The sequence below is a fragment of the Bufo bufo genome, chromosome 6 (assembly GCF_905171765.1).
Source record: "Bufo bufo chromosome 6, aBufBuf1.1, whole genome shotgun sequence".
In the NCBI taxonomy this organism is placed as follows: Eukaryota; Metazoa; Chordata; class Amphibia; order Anura; family Bufonidae; genus Bufo; species Bufo bufo.
The window spans coordinates 410,908,979-410,915,716 of record NC_053394.1 but is presented as its reverse complement, the minus strand read 5'-3'; the positions used below and the strand labels follow the sequence as shown (position 1 = coordinate 410,915,716).

At 42.1% G+C, this 6,738-nt stretch overlaps 1 non-coding gene and 1 pseudogene across 1 annotated transcript; both read left to right on the top strand.

Moving 5' to 3' along the window:
- The first annotated feature begins 244 nt into the window (after positions 1-244).
- Positions 245-438, top strand: LOC121006350. Its single transcript, XR_005780207.1, has one exon. It is a non-coding gene; the product is annotated as a U2 spliceosomal RNA (small nuclear RNA).
- Positions 439-6,242: 5,804 nt separating this feature from the next.
- On the top strand, positions 6,243-6,413 carry LOC121006508 (annotated as a pseudogene).
- Positions 6,414-6,738: the final 325 nt, after the last annotated feature.

Below are 6,738 nucleotides of genomic sequence, written 5' to 3'. Positions count from 1 at the left end.
GGCCCGGAACATTTTAGTTTTTAAAAATGATGTTATTACGGAAGAAAATGTTTTAAAGATGGTTTTAGATGGAATTCACAATTAATATTTATTTGACAAAAAAAGAACACCTTTTATGTGCCACAAGTGGTTTTTAAGGGAATGGGGGTCAGTTATATGATTTTATAAAACCTGCTTTTTAATAAATTATATGTAAAAATGGTTTTATAATAATTTGTGATGTAATGTTGCTTTGATTTTAATAAACGATTTTTACCCCTTGATGGGTAAATATCAACTTAAAAATCTGTTCTTATCAGTTTAATATCTGATACGTCCCCTATCTGGGGACCATATATTAAATGGATTTTTCGAACAGGGAGATGGAAAAAGAGCTTGCTCTGTCCACTCCACGCATTGACCTGGTATTGCAGTACCTCCAGGACCGGTGCACCCCTTCTAATCCAGTATGAAAAACAGAATGAAATTGATTGCAAGCATCATCCTTCCAGCAAGCAAGTGGAAAGTTGTGTGTGTGTCCTGCCTCCTTCAGCTTCTCCTCAGTCTGCCCAGTGAGTCAGTGCAGTGCTGCTTTTTGCATATAATACCTGCATCTAGTCTGTCAATCTCCTAATTGCATCAGCTGTTGGTTTGTTCCAGCACCAAGCAACCCAGCCAGCCAGTCTCCTCACACCCCAAAGCCAATTAAGACTGATGGGTTAGTTAATTGACTTATCACCTGAATGAAGTGTTTGGACCTCCACACACCTTACCTTGGGTTTGATTTGGGCCTGTTGTGCACACCTGGGAGGGCTGCTGAGTTGTTCCTGGCAATTGACCCTTTTGTAGCAAGTTGGCTGGATGTAACCATTTTCCTTTTCCAGTGCTTTATTAAATGAGTAAAGTTTGCCTGTGTCTCCCTCTTGTGGATCTTTTGAACTGGATTACTTGGAGGCTAAAAGGTAGTCCAGCACTTCCTACCTTGTCTGGACAATGGACGGAACACTGCACGTGTCACAGAAGGCTTGTCAGGTCAGAGGTCAAGCAAGGTCAGGTCACTGGATGACATCACAATCAACAATGCATCCCCCCTTTTATTTTATTTTTCTCACTACTTCTCCATTCACTCCTCTTATCAGTTTCTCTTCTTGGCGTGCTTTGGCACCAGGAATTTTGTGAAAAGAAAAGGCGTGACCAAAAGTGATGGGTGGGCGGAGCTATGCAGATGGCGAACATGAAGAGGAGCATGCTGGTGATTTCTGAGCGTAGAACGCACGCTTTCCCTGGTTTGTGAGAGAAAGAAGCCTCCCGGACTGTGTCTGGGGCTCGGGCCTGTAGGCTGTTGCCTTGAGAAGTGCTCTGCTTTCTGTATAAGCGGCCCGGTTGTCGAGGCCGAGCGGGTTATCGCTTCTCGGCCTTTTGGCTAAGATCAAGTGACTTGTTGCTTGGTCTTTGCTGAGAGAGCTTGCGGGTACCCGGACCCTCGGCCTTGGGTGAGGGTCACGGTTTATAGCCGTGATTGGATCCCTTGCTGCTATTGGGGGAACAGATTAGTCCCAAAAGCAACTGAAGGCGATCAAAATGGGCGTGAAGATCCGACATGCTTGGGCCGGTGAAAACCGGGTCCGTAATGTTGTTCGAATGGACGTTGGGCTGGAGAAGGTCTTTTTGCTGCGACATCCTGTGAGGAACATCCTGCTGGATTTGCTGAAGGTGGAGAAGAGGGAAATCCTTTGCCTACAGGAGAACAAGGTTGGACAATTCACTTTAGTTTTCAATAGTCTTCCTACATGCCAGACCTTTCATTATAACCTGAAAGAAAATGCTAATAATTTTGGGACTTTCATTTGTATTGCTTTTTGAAGAAGTGGAGGTCTTTTTGGTGCTTTTTATGTATAATCCCCATGTGAAGATGACCATTATTCGCGCTTTTCTTTCTAAGCATTGCGAAAATGTGAGGTTCGAAAAGAAGATTATGAATGGGGAGGGCATCTGGACCGGGAAGTATCAATTTTGGGTAAGATTCCGAGCTAATCCGGATGGCACTGGTGGAATGCATTATCCAACTATGAACTTCACCATTGGAAGAGACCGAGGCTATTTGTTTTTTCCAGGGAGCCCACGCTTCTGTAGAAAGTGCAAGAAGTATGGGCACGTGCAGGAGGATTGTACGGTAGGCACACCATGTGGTAAGTGTGGTCGACCTGGACATAAGGCGGCAGAGTGTACCTTTGAGATGGTGTGTAATCTCAGCTTGGTAGAAGGACATGCCTTTAAGGATTGTCCAGTAAGAAAGGCCACATACTTGGAGATGTTGAGGAGTACAATGGGGGGTGTAATGGGGAGTAGGGGGGTCACATCAGAGAGGCTGTCGGTACAGGCAACCCCTGAAACCCCAGCCCCAGAGCCTCCACAGGTTGAAGAGCCTGGGGGAGACTGGGATGGAAGTGCCTGAGTCCGCGGAGGAGGAGTTACCGAACTTGGAGATTGATGCGGCTGTGCAGGGAGAGGGTGAGAGGGAGAGTGGTGGTCTTGACAAAACACCCCCTCTTGCCTGGAGTGAGACTGCCGGAGTGGAGGAAGAAGACGAAGGTGGAGATCAAGGGGACTTTTCTAGGGGGATTCCCAGATCCTCAGAGGAGAGTTGGCAAATAGTGCAGCCAAAGAGAATGAGGAGGGAGACATCGGCTGCAAGTACCGAAAGTGGGAGCCCGAGGAGAGAGGAGGACTATCCTGAGTCTGTAATCTCCTCTGATGCTTCTTTAGAAGGAGTAGGGGATTTCGTATTTACCTCAAGTCCCCCGCCTCCAGACGGGGTCGCTTGAGAAAGATGTCTTCTGGTTTGCATCTCCTTAAAACTTTAATATGGCGAGTCAAATTAATTTTAGTGTGGCGTCTCTTAATGTAAGACTTATCAAGTCAAGGATTAGAAGAGCCTGTGTTTTTGATTTCTTAAAATCGCAAAATGCGGACATTTTTTGTTTACAGGAATGTGGTATTAGCAGATTGCTGAATGAAAAAGAATGGCCTTATGGTCAATTTATTTTTTCCGGTTCAGAAAAGAATCGTAATGAAGGTGTGGGAGTATTATTGGGGAATAAGGATATAAAAATTTAGAGTTATACTGTAGTGGAGGTGGGAAGGTGTATAATAGTGATAGTGAGTGGGAATTAGTGGAGGGTAAGGATTATTAATACCTATGGTTTTACAAAGAAACAAGATAGAATAGAGTTATTTGATAAGTTAGGTTTATTTTTGCCTAGTAGAATTCCTACGGTGTGGGTGGGGGATTTTAACTGTGTCATAGAAGGTAGTAAGTTAGATTTATCTGGATAAAAGTTAGGTCTTTTGGTTAAGGATTTTTCTTTGGTTGACTGTGCAGTAGAGCAGAATGGGGTACCAGCCCCTGTAACATTTAAGTCCGATAAAGGGCATGTGACGTCTAGGATAGACTATGTTTTTTGTTCAAGTTTGCAACAGTCTGCCATTTTTTTTACAGATCATACGTTGATGAGTGCTGTGTTTGGAGTGGATGGGAGGGGGTATGGAAGCTGAATGTGAGGGTTATGAATGAGCTTAAGTATAAGTATGAGAGGTGGAGAGTGCGAAAGAATGAATTTAGGAATGTGTTGTTGTGGTGGGATTAGGTGAAAAAAGGGAAATGGGAAGGTTTTTCAAGAAATGGGGTTACAAGAAAGCCGCCATGAATAGGGACAAGTATAGAGAATTAAATACTAGAATTGAGTGGTTGAGGAGAGTGAGTGAGTTAGGCAAAGAGGTGGATGATTTTTTGAAAGAAGCAAGATGTGAAATGAAAAAGTTAATAGAGAAGAAAGGTAAAGAAATTATTTTTAGGTCGAAAGTGGAATATTTAGAGATGGATGAGAAGTGTACGAGGTTTTTCTTTAAGAAAGTGTGTGGGAGGGAGAATGTGTTAGTGGGGTGGGGGTGATGAATGTAGTGGAATTGTTTTATGAAGAATTGTATAGTAGAAAGGGTCATGATAGAGGTGTGATGAATGATATTTTGAACAGTTTGGATAGAATGTTAGGGAGAGAAGACAGTGAGAGTTTGAGTGGTGATTATTATGGATGAAATTTTGAGTACCAAATTTTGAGTGCAAAAAGAAATAAAACGGCGGGAAAAGATGGGCTTCCCATCGAGTTGTATGAGGCAATGTGGGATGTGGTGGGTACAGATTTTTGTGAAGTGTGTAATTTTATGTGGGAGAATGGGATTTTGTGTGATAGTATGAAAGAGGGTGTAGTGGTACTAATATATAAGAAAGGAGATAGGAAAAGTTTGGGAAATTGGAGGCCAATTACTCTGCTGGATGCAGATTATAAAGTGTTCAGCAAGGTATTGGCGAATCGAATGAGAGAGGTGATTGGGCAAGTTTTGAATGAGGACCAAGTGTGTGCAGTGCCTGGGAGGAGTATGACTGATAATTTGTTGTTATTTAGAGATTTGATTGGTGATTGTGCGGATAGAAAGCAGAAGTGTATGGGGTTGAGTGTAGATTTTGAAAAGGCGTATGATAGAGTGTTGCATGAGTTTGTTTAGTGTGTTAGAATGGGTTTTCCTAAAAAGTTTGTGTTCTGTTTGTATGGTAATGTGACAAGTGAATTTTTGGTTAATGGTGTATTGAGTAGTAGTGTGAATGTTAGATCAGGTGTGAGGCAGGGGTGTCCTATGTCCCCTGTCCTCTTTATTTGTGTGATTGAGGTGTTGTTGTGTATAATAAGGGGAGATAAGGTTATGAAAGGTTTGTTAGTTCCAGGGAGTCATGGTAAAACAGTAAAAGTGCTTGGGTATATGGATGATGTGGTGATTGTGAGTGAGAGTGTTGCGGGAATGAGTAGAGCTAGGTTATTGTTAGATATTTTTTGTGTGGGGTCTGCGTTTAAGGTGAATTGGAGTAAGTGTGTTTTGGGGACAGGGAAGTAAGAATGGATGGAGTAATATGTGAGGAAGGGGCGATTAAAGTGTTAGGGATACAATGTAATGAAGGCTTGGTAGGAGATGAGAGTTGGGATGAATGTGGGGTACGAGTAGAGAGAAAGTTACATTTTTGGCGACTGAGACAATTGACGTTGGGAAAGTTTTGGTTGTCAAATCTGTTATTTTGCCGATTATTTTATTTTGTGCGAATGTGTTTCCTTTTGCAAATAGGAAAATTAGGAGGATGGAGAAGTTGGTGTTTACCTTCCTTTTGGGGGAGTAAGATGGAGAAGTTAAAAAGGGAGTTTTTGTATAAGTTGTGTGAGAATGGGGGTTTGAGTTTTCCAAATATTGAGTTGTTTTTGAGTCTGAGCTATATAAGAGTGGTGTGTGTGTTGTTAGAAAGGGAAAATAAGGCTGCATATATGGTAAGGTACTTGGCTGGATGGATGCTGTATGGGTTAAATTGGGTGAAAAGAGATGGAAGAAGATTTTAAGTGTCTAGTGTTGTACATGAGAATTGAAGGATTTGTGAGGAAGAATGAATCGTTGGAGTGTCGAATGGAAGACTTTAAAGATAAAGAGGTGATCATGAAGAAAATCCGTGTGATATTGTTGGGTTGAGGTCGTGGGAGACCAAAAGAGTTTGGAAGAAAGTGAGAACACAGGGTATGACAAATAGACAACGGGAGGTTATCTGGATGTCGTTACATAATATATTACCAGTCAGAGAAGTTCAAAAGAAAAGAGATCTAGTTAGATCTGAGATCTGCCCAAGAGAGGGGGGTGGGGAGAGTGAAAGTGTAGGACATGTGATGTGGGGATGTGAGTACTCAAAAGAAGTATGGGGATGTTTGACTGGTTTATGTAGAGAGTTGACAGGAGTGCGTTCGGTAAGTTGGAAGGTAGCGATGTATAGTGCAGGAGCATGTGGAAGCGTGAGAGAAAGGATTATGTAGTTGATTATGGTGTGTGTGATGGAAAGTCTGTGGGATGCTAGGAATTTATGTGTATGCAAAAGTAAGATTATGGGTGTTAATGATTGTGTAAAACTGATCTTGTCCAGGTTATATGTAATTTACTTATGGGACAAACAAGTTGGTGGTGATAATGATGATGCGGGGGGGGGGTGGAAATTCAAGAAGTGGAGACGCCTGATAAAATATAAATAAGTGTGTTTTTGTTAGTTTTGTATATTGACTTTTTTGAATTTTCTTGTCTTCTTGTTTTTCCTGATTAAGTATTGTTTAAAAATTTAAAAAATGAATAATAAAAGAACTTCGGTGATGAGGTGATGTATTATGAAGTTATTAAGACTTTATATTACCTCTGAGAGGTTAAAAAAAATAAAAAAAATCTGTTCTTATCAGTTTAATATCTGAGGACCATATATTAAATGGATTTTTCGAACAGGGAGATGGAAAAAGAGCTTGCTCTGTCCACTCCACGCATTGACCTGGTATTGCAGTACCTCCAGGACCGGTGCACCCCTTCTTATCCAGTATGAAAAAACTGAATGAAATTGATTGATTGCAAGCATCATCCTTCCAGCAAGCAAGTGGAAAGTTGCGTGTGTCCTGCCTCCGGAGTCTGCACTTCAGCTTCTCGTCCCTCTGCCCAGTCAGTCAGTGCTGTGCTGCTTTCTGTATACCTGCATCTAGTCTGTCAATCTCCTAATTGCATCAGCTGTTGGTTTGTTCCAGCACCAAGCAACCCAGCCAGCCAGTCTCCTCACACCCCAAAGCCAATTAAGACTGATGGGTTAGTTAATTGGCTTATCACCTGAATGAAGTGTTTGGACCTCCACGCACCTTACCT